This window comes from Passer montanus, unplaced genomic scaffold (genome assembly GCF_014805655.1).
Source record: "Passer montanus isolate IOZ18808 unplaced genomic scaffold, ASM1480565v1 scaffold7, whole genome shotgun sequence".
In the NCBI taxonomy this organism is placed as follows: domain Eukaryota; kingdom Metazoa; phylum Chordata; class Aves; order Passeriformes; family Passeridae; genus Passer; species Passer montanus.
This window is the reverse complement of record NW_024372147.1, coordinates 14,037,360-14,052,501: the sequence shown is the minus strand read 5'-3', so window position 1 is coordinate 14,052,501 and position 15,142 is coordinate 14,037,360. Positions and strand designations below refer to the sequence as shown.

Sequence of the window (15,142 nt, the reverse complement as noted above, 5' to 3'; positions counted from 1 at the left end):
GCACTGCAGAACTGAAGTGCATTTGTAAGCAGGTCAAAAGCTGCAGCACAGCTCTAATCAAATCTCTGAGAAAGGACTGCAGAAAGCCACTGCCTATTCCTTACTCCTCAGGGAGTTATGTGGTCAATGTAAAAATAGCCAGCACAGCTCCATGCTGAGTCTGCCTTTACCTTCAAAACTAATGTGATAATCGTGTCCACTATGGGCAGGAGGTACAAGGATACGTTTCATGGACACTGTACTCTAGCCTATTCTCACTAATCTGTGATGGAGTGAACTGCCACTGATGCAGAACTCACTGGTGAACAGAATGGTAAATGCACCTTTAAAAAATACATGAAGCAGATGGCATGCAAAGCTGGGATTTATCACCCCACAATTGCAGGTGCTGCAAATAGGTTATTCTTGTAGTGACCAAGGTATGAAATTACTGCCAGGGTTTAAACTATCAAGTGAATGCAAGTTACACATATGTTATAAGTGAGACTGTTACCATCCCAAATTTGGGACCACTACGAGCCATTAAAAGAATCTGCTTTCTGGAAAGTTAAATCACTTTCGGGAAGTTACACAGGTGGAGTCCTCATATGCCGGCCTAGGTTTTAAGGCCTTAAGTACAACTTTGGCTTGTCAGTCCCCCTCTGAAATCTGGATGATAATACAGAGTTCTAACAGTGAGACTCCATAGGAGAAAACAGTTCTCTGAAGAGCTAAATATTTAATTCAATTTAAGTGATGTACATTTGTATGTACAGAAACTGAGAGCTATCCCTCCTTTTGAGGAAATTCAAACTTAAAAAAAATCCTACCATGAATTTTATGAGAAGCCCCTCACTTAAGACATGAAAATGGCCAATAAGTCTGTGGCATCTGCTTCTGCTGAGTAAGACTATTATGGTATGGATACTGCTGTCAGCATGAAAGCATGGTAGTCAAACTACAAAACACACAATTACTTGCAGTCTCCAGAAAACAAAAAAAACATCACAACCGCAACTTCTTCTGTCAGCTTTTAAAAAAATCACAGCACAGATTTTAGCATGGAGCAGATATTCCAAATGTAATCAGAAATGGATGCAACTCCTAGACAATAGCCTTTGGTACAATAATAATAAAATTTCATTGAATAAATACTGACTCAGGTGGTGTTTTCTACAAGTAGAGTTACTAAGCAGCACTGTCTTGTTCATCTGTATTGAACACATTGTTAGGTCAAGCAAAAACCCCACATTCCTGCCTTTTTTAAAAGAAAAGTTAATTTAATCATAATGCAAAACCCTTAATTTCAAAGGAAATATTTGCACTCTCATTACAAACAATTAAATCTGTGAATTCACTTTTAACTGCTAGAAATTACTTAGTTACCTTTTACCAGGAATAAGTGCACTTAAAAATTCTTTTTCCAAACAATTAATAGCCTTTTGAACTTATCACACTACCAATGCTTATCTCTTCATTCTCTTCCACTGAATGATAAAATTCAGAACAAATCCACTGTGTTTAGAACTAACTCAGACTGTCAACCTGAATGCCTGTATCTGGGCTGAGTATCTGCATCTGAGTTTGCTAAGAGCAAGCATTTATTTTAAGTACGGTATTTATAATAGTGTTCCTTTCTGCTGTGTGTACAGGAAAACACAGACATGGCAAGACGAGAATAAACAAGAAAGGAGACTAGAAAAAAGCCTGCTGCATTTGTCAGGGGCAAGTCTACAAAGTTCATAGCCAAACTTTTTGTGGAAGGACTAGTGATTTAAGCCCTGCTGAATACTCACCCACCTTAGGCGCCTTTGAAGGTGAATAATAAATGCTACACTGACCAACAGAGCACGGTGCAGGATACCTGTAAGGTCAGGGTGAAGGAGTTATCTGTTAAGCAGGAAGCAATCTGGGCCCATCAGTGTGGCACTGTGGCCCTGTTGGCTAATCTCCTTCACAGGCCAGGTTTGGTGCTTTGCAGGCACAAACAAACAGGCAGTGGGACCTACAGAATACCTCTGTACTGCCCTGCATAGATACCATGCAGACATATGAGCTAATCCAGGCTTCCACAAAAAACACCACACTGCATAAAGAATGTGTAATTCAGCCTTTGAATCTGTTATCTTCCTTAAATGCAGCAGTGTTCAGAATGTCCACAAGGTTTACATGATTTCACACTACGGTACTGTCTGTGGACATGCAACCCCATCTTCTGAGCAGTGCTCTTCAGCACTCTTCCATATCTTATGTCCTTCTGGCCCAGCTTCAGCATGCCACCCACACTGAGATTTATGAAGAGATGCAACCTAGGAGGTTTGTGCTTTTGTGCTGGGGGACGCTGACTCAGGCACAGCACAGCTTCAATTTCTCCTTTACAAAACAACAAGTGTTTTATACAAGGGTTCAGTGCCAGAAAGAAATGCGTAAATAATAAATGGATGAAAATAAAAAACAAATAAGTAATAAAAAACCCGTACATTCATGCAGATCTTCTTTTTTCCATATTCTCCACCCATTTTTTTAATAAACTTCTACAAAAGGTTTTCTTATTCCCCTTCAAATCTCTAGGAGTTCTCGTGAGTCCAAAAGTAAAATGTGTTTAATTACATTGCTTAATTGGTACCAAGGGGAAAATGTCAAATATTTGGTTTACTGATTAAACACACATTATAAAGCAACATTAGCTATGTGGACTGTAAGAGCTGTTTCCAATAAACCTGTTAACAAATCCAGTACCTTACAGACAGAAATACCACTCCATGCAAATGCCAAGGTGAATAGGTCTGTGTGTAAATAAAAATAAGTTGGAAGGCTTATTGTTTAAAAAGGAGGGAAGAAGCAATTTCAAAGTAAAAAATTCAAGTGTTCATCCTCTTGCTTCTGATTTCTCATTATCATTTTTAATCTACACAGAAAAACCAGATGCTGTCAGCACACTGTGTAAACAAGCCAAACGATTCTGTAGTTTAACTACACCAAGCTGAGAGGTTTATTTGTGCTGAGACTATAGACTGCTTGGGTCCCTCCTGCCTAGCCCCTGCAGACTCATCCCTTGCCTTTAAACAGAAGAACCAATAGGAAAATTCCATTTTCTAGAGGAAAAACTTTAACATTGCACTTAAACCCCATCAAACCAATTAGCTTGACCAAGTATCAGTATCAGAATGACCTACCACTACTAAGTCAATTGTAGCTGAGATGGGCTTCAAAACCTACAGGAGGAAGGCCAATTTGTCAGATCCACATGAGGAAAGGAGACCTCCTAGAATAAACAGCTACTGAATGTTAAGAAATTAATTTCCTTCACTGAGACTCTGCCCCCACTAACTTGCCCTCACCTTCCAGCACTCTCCCAACCCAAAGGGTAACATTTAAAAAAATTTAAGATAAGTAACTAAATAAGGAACATGTAAAACAGCTCTGGGACACGAGCAACAGGCACAGGAGAAGCACAGTAGACTCCTTGCCCATTTTGCCTCAGGTGTGGAAATACTCATAGACATGCTAAAGCATTGCCAAGACTCTCATCAATTCATTAGGAACACATTTTAATGTTCAGAATTATTAATTTAAAGAATTTCTAGAAAAGTTACTGCTAGGTTTTCCACTATTCTTTACAGTGAAACAAAGAATTGCCTGATCTAATAGAAATAAAAAAACTCTCTATAAAATACGACGTGAGCCTCGATACATCCTATGTCTAATGGTGGCTGCAAAGATAGAAATGGAAGGGTCTGATGGGTTAGTTCAAGTTGCAGTTCAGTGTCATTACAGTAAATTCAGCAGGACAGTCTACTAATATCTCATTTCAGTGAGCTAAAAGAACCTTAATTAGCTCTCTAATTATGCTGGCTGAGTGATACCCACCACAAAGACAATTACCGCAAAGGAGCGAAGTCAGATTGAAACTGAACAAGGAGCATACAGCTCACAGACTGGTAATGATGTCAGCAAAATCCTCGAATTGGCAAAAGCCGGAATGAATCAATCATTTTAAGCATTTCTAAATTATGAAGGAGAAAAACAAACCTTATTTGTGCACAGATTTGACAAAAATAAGCAAATAGAGCTTTAGTTGTACCTGATAGGGAGTTGATTCATTTGAACAAGAGAAAGTACTCTTAGAAATCTATAATCTCACAGCAGTGTTCCTGAGACCATATTAATTTGATTTTAGACAACAATTTCTTGTGTTTCTGAAGAAAAATTTACTCAATATTCTGCTAACTAAGAGAGGTGTAGAATTAGCTCTTGACTCTGGAAACCTCAAGACCTCATAGCTGGTGTGGACCATTGCCCAAGGGCTGACAACCACTGCTGACTGGCCCACAAAGGAGCTATCCTTACAGTCCCATCATGTTCTGTCTTGTCTAAGAAATCAATTTGCACTTGGGAGGAAAGATACTGAGAAAACATATGACACTGGATGATTGCAGAGATAAAACAGCCCAGCAGACTACTCCAGCACTGAGTGATCAGCTAGTCAGGAGCACATCCTAAGGAACTTAATTCTACAATTTACAAATAGAGCTCTGACTAAGCTAAATTCCTAATACAACTCAGCAGTAACTTTATGGAGACATTTTCTCTATCTATATTATTCCTCTCTGGAATCACAGAAAGATTCTGCAAGCCAGTCAAGCCATCCATAATTACACATAGCACACCTCAGATCCAAATGAATTAAACAAAAAAGATCAGTCTTTTAAGGAAATTTACAGACTATGGCTTAGTTCACTCTGTAATATTCTGGCAACCTCATCATGTTGTATTGGCAATAATGTGGCAATAAATGCTACTTGGACAGTGAAACTATAGTAATTTTCATCAACGGCAAAGCCCATACTTCATCTCATAAACTCAGACAAATGATACAATTGATAAAAGTGATGAAAACTTGAAAATTCTCACTGGGTTCCCAGTCAAACCAGTTAGGATAAAAAATTATTTATGCATTACAATCACAAACAACAGATATGGGCAACATATCTTCTCTTTAACATAAGTTATACAACCCTCTATGCATAATATGCAAGCTTCTGAAAATGCCATAATTTCCTTTGAAATATACTTTTCTACAAACCCAAACTTACAAGTCTGATAACTTCCAACAAAATGTATTGGAGCAACAGTTTCCAACTGTTTCTCTTGATTCCAAATATACAGGAAAGCTTTGCACAAGATGCAGTCTGTGTAACTCTTTCTTATTAGGAGTTGTTTTCCTCAATGTGTGGGATGTTAACAGGTGTATTCATCATGATGTTCCACACCAAATGCTGTCTCATGTTGCTTTAGTCATCACTTTGAGATTCAGATCCAAAATGCATAACTTCTCACCCTCTTCTGCAAATGTTTCAAGAGTCTACTCCCAAAGGAAGTATAACCTTCAGGACAGCATGCCTGTGACTCCATGCCTTATGAAACCCTCATTGTCCTTTTCACACAAGCTCCAATAGAATGATTAGAAACAGCTGTTGACATATACAGTATTCAGCTATGGCTGGGCTAGAAGTAAGGATAAGGCAAGAGACAAAAGCTGCTTTGCCACAGACAACTAGCAAATACACACATTTCTGAGTATAATAAGAGAGAGATGTTGGCTTTGGCAGCCAACACACCCCAGTAGAATTTTGTCTTTCACATAATAAAACCATCCTGCACAGTGCTCAGAGTCCTTGTGAGGTGAAATTTGAATCGTAAAATACCTCAAGTTGGAAAGGACCCATAAGGATCCCCAAATCCAACTCCCTGTCCCTCACACAATGACCTAACAATTAACCATATGACTGAGATCATTGTGCAGATAGATGCTCCTTGAACTCTGACAGACTTAGCGCTGCAACCACTTCCCTGGAAAGCCTGTTCCAGTGACAAATTACACACATATGCACTGCATATCCACAGAGAATGAGGTCTGATTGCAGAGTTCACAGTAGTAATGAAAAAAAGTCCAACCATCTGGAAAGCATGCAGCCATGCTCTCCAGATGTATTGCGGTAATCCCTAGGGTTATTCATGCCCTTCCTGGCTGAGATACAAGAACTGCTTTTTGTTATTATTTCAGCATTCATGTGCCTGTAGACTAAGTTAACTCCTCATCAGCAGGACCAAGAGAATGCACAGTGATCAGATATGATGACTTCTAGCATTCTGTGAACTTTTACACAACAAATGTAATTCCTTTAAAAATTCCAATTTTATTTTAGACTCTAAATTCTGCCATGGCTAAGCAGCAGGAAGATTATGCCTAGTTCTAGAAGACACTGTCCTCTTCTTTTATGGCAACAACTGACTTAGTATTAGGCAGCCTGTCTCTGCCCCATTCCCAACAGCATGGCCTGTGATGAGCTCAGCACTGTGAGCAAAGGTGGGGTTTTTTGAATATACATACAGAAAAAACAGCTGTCATTGCTATGCTGTACTATGCTGTGTTAACAGCCTGATTTTTTGACGGTTTCCTGAGTAAGACAGGAGACCAATCTTCTTAATGCTTGGAAATAACAGAAACAAACAAAAAGCCTGATTAAAGCAAGCTGGTTCCTAGAAAATGAATCTTACTAAGAATATAAGAAACACCCAAGCATAAAGTGACACAAATGAATTTTAGTAGTGGACCTTGTCTCATTAAGGAAAAACTTTGTGTTTAGTGCAACAATGAAATATCAGCCAGGTCTGTAATAAATGCAAACTACAGAAAAACAAAAAAAAAAAAATCCCAAAGCATGAACAAGGAAAAAACAATACTTAAAGCCTTCTCACCTCCCCACCCTTAAACAGGTACCTTTTCTATTCTAGTCCCAAGTCTTACAGTCACTGCTGCATACAGAATCCATGGGTTTTTCAGTAATACAAAGGTCTATGAAGGCAAGGAGAAATGCTTTGTAAGTTTTCTGATTCTACAGAAATTTTCAGGAAGATTTTATTATACCAGAGAAGAAAAATAGCATAATGAATTATAAGGTGTAATAAAGAGGTATTCTCCTTTTTGTTCTACTGCAGATACTTAGTGAAGTGAACCTCAATAATGTCATAACTAAAGACTGGCAAGAGTCAGGGTCTCTTTCAGGATATGCAATAATCCTGTGAACTAAGCACAGGGAAAATACCCTCCATTAACTCAGGAGTACACATTTCATATTCATTAGCCCTTCCTGGCTTACTACAGTGAGGTCAGCTGGTTCACTGTGCCTATGCTCATCGACAAAGATGCAAACCAGATGTGAATATATCTACTACATGTGTTAAAAAACTCTGTATTGACTGCAATTCAAATTGGATTACCAGTACTCTGAATTATCTGAATAATAGAGAAAGAATGGCTTTAGGTACATATCAGAAGTTACTGACTGCCCCCCTAGCTGCTTCTTCACCTCCCGAGTACTGTAATACTACTTCCATCCTCTCATACAGAGACAGCAGGATAGCTCGGAAAATGATCAGGACAGAAAGAATGCAGTTTCTCCAGACAGGCAATTCCTTGGTTTTGAAGAAAATTAAGAAAAAATAATATAAGACAACATAGTTTTTTTCTATAAAACACCTTGCTGCTAGATAGTAACTACAAGAGCGCAAAGGTACAGGCAGGCTCAACAATCTTGGTGCTTTCCAGCAAAGGTCTCTTCATAAGGACACAGTACTATAACTTAGAAGTGACCATGGAAGGTCTCTAGTCCAACATCCTGGACACAAAACTTACTTATTTCAAGTTTCTTTGCTCCTTGTCCTTCCACCATGCACAGCTGGGAAGTGCTCCAGGCAGTGGCTCTCAACAGCCACTCTCCATAGGTATGGGCAGCTGTTGTTAGGTCCCACCAGAGAAGGCATCCTTCTCCAGGCTGAACACAGCTCCCCAGCCTCCCCTCCTCGGGCCTGTGCTCTAGCCCCCATCTGTGTTGGTGATCATGTGCTGAACTCACTCCACTTTACTGATCTTTTTCCTATACTGGGGACACCAAACCAAACAAAAAACAAAATCTGGGAGTGGTTTCACATGATAAGTAGGGAATATTCATACAGCCCAGGGTGTCACTGGCCTCTTCTGATTCCAGAGCACACTTCTCAGACAACTGTCCCCCAGGATGCTGGCCTGTCTCTGCAGAGCTGCTCCTCAGTTCCTGTGCTGCAGTATGCATCACTGTAGGGCTCTGCTTTTCTGAGGGCATGGTTTGTTGCTGCCGAATTTCATCAGGTCTTTGCCATCCATTCCTGCCAGTTGTCCAGGTTCCCCTGACTGTACCAAGAACAGTGTGGCCAGCAGGGCCAGGGCAGAGATCATCCTCCTGTATTCCTCACTGGTGAGGCTGCAGCTGAGTACTACATCAATTTTTGGGCCATTCAGTTCAAACAGGACTTTGAGGTTCTGGAACATGTTCAGAGAAGGGCAAGTTTCATGAAGGATCTAGTAAACATGTCATATAAGGAATGTCTGAGGCATCTGCATTTGTTTAGTCTATAATAAAGGAGGCTCAGGGGAAACCTAATCACTCTCTACAATTTCTCTGCAAGGAGGTTGTTATTTGGTGGGGGTCTCTTCTACTGCGCCTACAGTGAGAGGACAAAGGAAATGGCCTTAAGCTAAGACAGAGTTTAAGTCTTAGCTTAAATATATTAATACAGATTAAATACTAGAAAAAATGTTTCACTGTTATAGCAGCCAGGCACTGAAATAGGAAGTGGTGGAGTCAATATCCCTGTATATGTTCAAGAGGCATCTGGATCTGGTGATGGGTGTAGTGGTTTAGGGGCGACAGTGGCAAGCAGTGCCAGGTGAGTGGTTGGACCAGATGATCTTGTAAGTCTCTCCCAGCCTTCACAATTCCATGACTGCTGGCTCTGCTCCCCAGCACATCAATGGGCACCACACAATTTGGCGTCATCTACAAACTGAATTTGAGCATCCTTCATGTTCACCTTCAGACCACTGACAAACATGTTAAACAGGACAGGTCATAGAACAGACCCTTGCAGTAACCCACTTTTTACCAGCTCATTAACCAATTGCCCATGAGTCTGAGAATCAAACCAGACTTTTACCTCTCTAGCTCTCCACCCATTCAAACATGAAGTCCTGAGCTGGATACAGGAATAACATGGGACACTTTCAAAAGCCTTGCTCAAATGGCAGTACTATGACATCTACTATCTTAACACCATCAACAGATTCCATAATTTTATCAGTCAGGCAATCAGGTTGGTTAGACACAATTTATTCTAGTAGCTTCCTGATGATGCCATTTAGATTGGGATTGCCTGGCTTACTAGTTTTCCTTTCTCTCCCTCGCAAACTGTTCTGTAGATTTTAGAGACTGAAAATTACTAAGCATTCTTTTCGGTTGTAGGACTTGTTTGGGAAGAGAAAGGAAGAAAGCAGTTTCACCAGTATATGTTCATTGAAAGAAAAACAGAAAAAAGAAGAAAGTATAGTATGCCATAGGTATAGACTGTTACTACAGAATCAAAGAATTGTTGATGTTGGAAAGATTTTTGGCCTCTTTCATTTCCCCCATAAAAGGAAACAGGAGACAATGTTTCTTCTCCTTCAAAATTAATATAACAATTCAAGTGATTATTACTTAAAGTAAGATCTAGTCTAACAGGACTCTCAGTCTTCTTCAAATAATTTTAAGTTCCCTGGCTCTGGCAGTCTTATAGTGATATTCAAAAGGCACAGAATGTAAAGAACAATTTACTGTCCTCTTAATTTCTAAACAACCTAAGAAGATTATACTTTAATACAGCCTAGAAGTAGAATTTTAAACACACTGTTTTGAAATTCTGAGCCAGAATAGTTTTCTTTTAAATCAGCAGGAAGCATTCTCCATGAAGGTCACCCTTTGACAAAAAAAATGCTTTGATGGGAGAGGTTGCTCTTGGGTTGATACCAGCTGTGCTTTCCAGCCTGGGCAAAACATGTTCAGACATGCTGATATACCAGGGAGCCTTTCTAAGTTGAAGCATATAATAAGACTGCATAAAACCTGAAAGAAAAGGGCCCTTTAACTTTTAAGTAGTCACAAAGTCTTCTGTAACTGACTGGATGCAAAATTCCTCAGATTGTTTAGTTTAAAACACTTTTGGACCTTTTACGAAGACATTTGTAGGAATTCCTGCTGTTTATTTATAGTTGTATACTTTTTGAGATATAAGATGTGGCACTAAGAATCTGTGACTTTCTGTTACCCATCATCAATCTATTGCACACTGCAAGGCCTGCTCCAGGCATTTTGCAAAATGTTTCTTTTTCTCAGGTAGTTTTTCAGATACAGCACATAAGTCTTAGACAAAAGTCTGCTTGTTTGTGAGACCTACAAATACACATACTTCTAAACAGTCAATCAAGGTTACAAAACATATTTATTTCTCATCAAGCACCAAATCTTCATCTCTCTAACTTTGGTTGACAAACTGACCTCATTCTCAGCCAAAGATTAAGCTGGAAACAGAGCACCACATAGTTTTCAACTCATTTTTTCTCTCACATGAAGAAAGCTTTCAAATACCCTTTATGTATTCAGTCCTGCAAGCTTCACATTGCACAACCAATGAACCTGCTAATTTTAAGCTGATCAGCTATAGCAGTCCACTCCATGCACAGGCCAGAATCCAGCTACCTTTGTGTAAGAGTAAGAGCTGTGTGTTGCATCTCTGAGCTCTGCAGCTTGCCATTCTCAACAGGGAACAGCTGCCTTCAGGCCCAGAACTGTCCATGGAATTCCTCTCAGACCCTAAAGCTAAGTTGTGTAGCAAGTAAAAGCCATGGGATTGCTTAGCATCTCTTGCCATTAATCAATAAAGGACAACACAGATACTCAGATATTATTGAAATATAAGTATTCTACCGGTATTTCACAGGACAGGACATCAACCTGTTTTCTGTCCTTTTCTTCACAAGCAGCCACTGAAGAACACAAGATTAATTCTCTCCTGTAAATGTCAAGAGTATGCAGCAGATTGATGTATGCTCATTCTTATCTGTCACTGAAAAAACGTTTGAGTATCCAACTGCTGAGTATCCAACTGTCCTGTAAAGTCCTGAGAATAAACACTTACCCCACACACATTTAAAATGTAGCCTGTCATGACTACAGCATGTTTTGACCAGTGCAGGCTAGGATAATGAAACACTGGATAGTCTTGCCTATGGTGGGTTTGCAACAGTCAAATATGCCACACTATAGTAAAGCATAACAAATCCAGCACCAAAGAAAACATAAAGACCAATACAACTCCCTAAGGATATCTTTGAAAGTGTTTGCAATGACAAATCACCTCCACTGCCTCAAAAACATTCAGGGACTAAAGGATAGCAGCTACATTACAGGCACATTGTATTAAAAAAAACTAAGAAAGAACATTAGTGCCTTATAATGATAGTTGGTTTTCTTCCACAAGTCTCAAACATGTCATATCTGTGTAAATAAAACATTTATCTGTAGAACATATTTGAAAGCTGACACAGAAAAAACCCCTATTTTTTTACTATATATGCAAGTATACAAAGGATTTATATGGACTCTTTTAATATTGCAGGGTTACTTTAGAAGTTACAAATCTTAAACACCTTTCCAATCACACCTTTCAATTTTATATTACATTTCATCAAACATGTTAAATTACATTCATGATGGTTTTATGCAGTTGTCCTTCCTCAGCATTCCAGAACACAAACTGTCCTTCTGCTCTAATTTAAAAACTGCTTATATGTGACATGCACTAAGTTTGACAGAGGTGTCTTAAAAAATTCACAGTGAGCCTATTTCAGATAAGAGGGAGTGAGACTGAATTATCCTGCTGAAGAAAGATAAAAGGAGTAAGGTCATGGCTGGCATAACTTGAACAAAGCACAGTCACAAAGTGAATGCAGTATGAACCATGTAGAAAGACATATTTATGACTTGGAGAAGCCTTTATGTTGAAAAAATCCCTTACTCAATAGTAGAGGGTATCCATGCAGAGAAAAAGAAGCACACAGTACAGCAGAGTAAGTCCTGCTTTGGCACAAAATTTTTCAGATGACCAACACAGAAGAAATACACAAGAAAAAACAGACAAAAAAAATCCATGCAGGGTTTTTATGTTAAGAATTAAAGGAAATAATGACAAAAGCACAAGTGGGATGTGGTGTGTTGTGGCCTGAGGTATATAGTTAAAGAAAAAGAGGAGACACTGAAGAGGATGGAAATGGGATAAGAGGAACAGGGGAAAGAAAAAATCAAAGATGTAAGAACAAGAGGGAGGGAGGGAAGGAGGGAGGGAGGGAGGGAGGGAGGGAGGGACTTCATTATCTCATTGGTCTTTTCCAACTCGAATGTTTCTATGACATAAGGAAAGCTTATTGGTGTGCTTCAGACAAAATGGACCACACTTTATAACAAAATGTTTCTTGCTGCCAGGGGCAGCCTCCTTAAGGCAGATTAGTTAGAGCTCATAGCATCTCTGCCTTCCATGACAACAGGCTGTAAACAAGTAAGAACATTTATTGTCACCACAACCTCCCTTAAAAGCTGTCTCCAGATGATCAGACAACAGACAATCAGCAGAAGAACACTGATGTGTCGAAGTTTCATTACAAGACACGCTCCCAGATGTGAAGTGGCAGAGTACACCACAGTAAGGTGCCTAGCTTTACCCAGGCTAAGTGTAATGAAAGCACTTACATGCTGTTGAAAGAAACTTGCTGTAGAAACAACCTATCAGTCGCTAGTCTGCGAACACAGTAGTATTCTCTCAGAAACCCTTTTCTCCAGTACCATCTTGACTGCTATTTTATACACACACACAACTTTGTATTTCCTACAGAAACAATTTTTATTCACCCTTGTGATTCTCATTTTGTACACTGTTAGCTAACATCTCAGTATTTCATTTCCTTTCCTGTTATGCAGACATCAGATAAATCAGAATACAAGGATATGAAACAAGAATAGTTTTTTGAACAGGGAATACAGGTTCACATTCCCCAAAACAAAAAGAACACCAGCCTATGAGTACATATTGCCAGAGAATTGAAGTCTGGAGACATACTGCCACAAGCCTGTTGATGTTGGAGCATATTAAAGCAGATGTTTCCTGTCAAGTGTTATCCTCTCCCTACAGTTCACACCAGTATATTCCAGCAGTCACTTCAACCAAATACATGGCAACACTGGTTAAATGTTTTGAGTGAATTCTCTTGTAATTCACTGCTCCCTTTGTTAATGCAATATTCCTAAGCAACACTTAGAGTCCTTTGGATTATTGCTTCCTTCTTTTTAAGTTGAATAATGCCCTTTGAAAAAGTCCTAAGCAACACATCATGCACACAAGTGGAAAAGGAACAGATTTTCTAAATCCTTAAGTTATTGTGCATCTTTTTTCTCTAATAGAGCTAACGGAAAGTTCCAGTTCTATTACTTAGGCTAAACTGTGGCCACACAATATGGACGCACCATACAAAGAGGTGGTTTTCATTTGCTGTCTAGCACAGACTCCAGGAAAGATCTCAGTGACCTCAGAGGACAGTAGCCAAGTGGACAGGAATTGACCCAGTTCCACCACAGGAGAGCCACTCTTGTTACCAAGGTTCAGAAGCAGGCCAAAGCTCAGTGAATCTCCAAGGAAGGTGTCTGTGATACTTCTTACCGTGTTCTAATCCATGTAGTCAGCCCACACACACGCACCCAGAGACAGATAAGGATAAGGAAAGCTAGACATAAGGAGCTACGGAGCGCTTATGGGTCAGGATTAAAGGGAGAGCAGTGACCAGAGACATTACAGCCTGAGGGTCCGCCACAGGCCACCTTACCAGGAAAACCAAATGGATAAAGCCCTCTACAAACAGATAGGAGCAGCCTTCACAAGCCCTGTGCTCATGGGGGCTTTCAATCACCCTGGTATCTGTTGAACAGACAGCACAGCAGGACATTTGCAACCCAGGAGTTCCTGGAGTGCATGGATGAATATTTTTTTTTCTCCAGGTGACAGGGGAGCTAACAAGGAGACATCCTAAACTGAACCTGATCTCACCATATTGAGGGGCTGGTGTGGAATGTGAAGTGCACTGACCATGAAATGGTGGAATGCAAGATCCTCTGGGCAGTGAGGAGAGCACAGCATGGACTTCAGGAGAGGAGGCTTTGGTCTCTTCCACATCTGCTTGATAGAGTACCATGGGACAAAGCCCAAGAGGAAAGAAGGGCCCGAGAAAGCTAGGTAGCATTCAAGGATCACCTCCTAGAGGCTTGACAGAAATGCATCCCAGTGAAGAGGAGGAAGCAATACAAAAACACCAGGAAGCCTGTGTGAATGAACAAGCTGTTCCTGGACAAACTGAAACACAGGAAGAAAGCCTAGAGAGGGTAGAAGCAGGGACAGGTAGCCTGTGAGGAATACAGATTAATTGTCCAAGTAGCTGTTGATAAGGCTAGGAAAGCTAAAGCCCCGACAGAATTAAATCTGGCCAGGGATGTCAAAAGCAACAAGAATAGTTTCTATAGGTACACTGGTGATAAAAGGAAGACTAGGAAAAAATGTGGACACTCTCCAGAAAGAAACAGGAGACCTGGTTACCAAGGACATGGAGAAGGCTGAGGTACTCAGTGGCAGTTTACTCAGTCTCAGTCCTTACCAGCCACAGTGCTCCAGCCATACTGCCCTAGTTGCAGAACTAGTGGAAGGTATCCCTGCCCATGGCAGGGGATTTGGAACCACATGATCCATAAGAAAACTACATGATCTAAACTGAACTACATGAGAACATGTAACTCCTAAGTCTTCAAGAAAACAAGGAGAACCACAAAAACAAAATATTAAAAACTACAAAACAAAATATTAAAAAAAATAAATCAAGTGTCCTGGATACAGACTGAAAAATTCATAACAATAAATATTAGTAGGAATGGAAGGGAAAATACTTAAGTCCTTTCATCATTATCAGTTGCTCAGTTTTATTTAACAATCAGGCTTAGCTCCACAAAACTAAATAAGGCAGTAATCACCATGAAACAATCTTTGTGCCAGAAGGTCAAGTAAACATCGCAAAGAATATAATTCAAACAGTCACATTGTATTGACGGGGACTTGAGTTCATGCTTTCTGACATATTTATCAAACTTTATGAAAAGCAGATGGAAAAACATGTTTAAATGTCAATCTTTCTTCAGTTCTTACAGAAATGCAGATA

General features: G+C 39.8%; 1 protein-coding gene across 1 annotated transcript in view; it reads right to left on the bottom strand.

Annotated features, from left to right (window-relative positions):
- The window catches only part of PGM5 (phosphoglucomutase 5), a 66,886-nt gene that overhangs the window by 33,908 nt on the left and 17,836 nt on the right, over window positions 1-15,142 (bottom strand). The window lies entirely within an intron of this gene.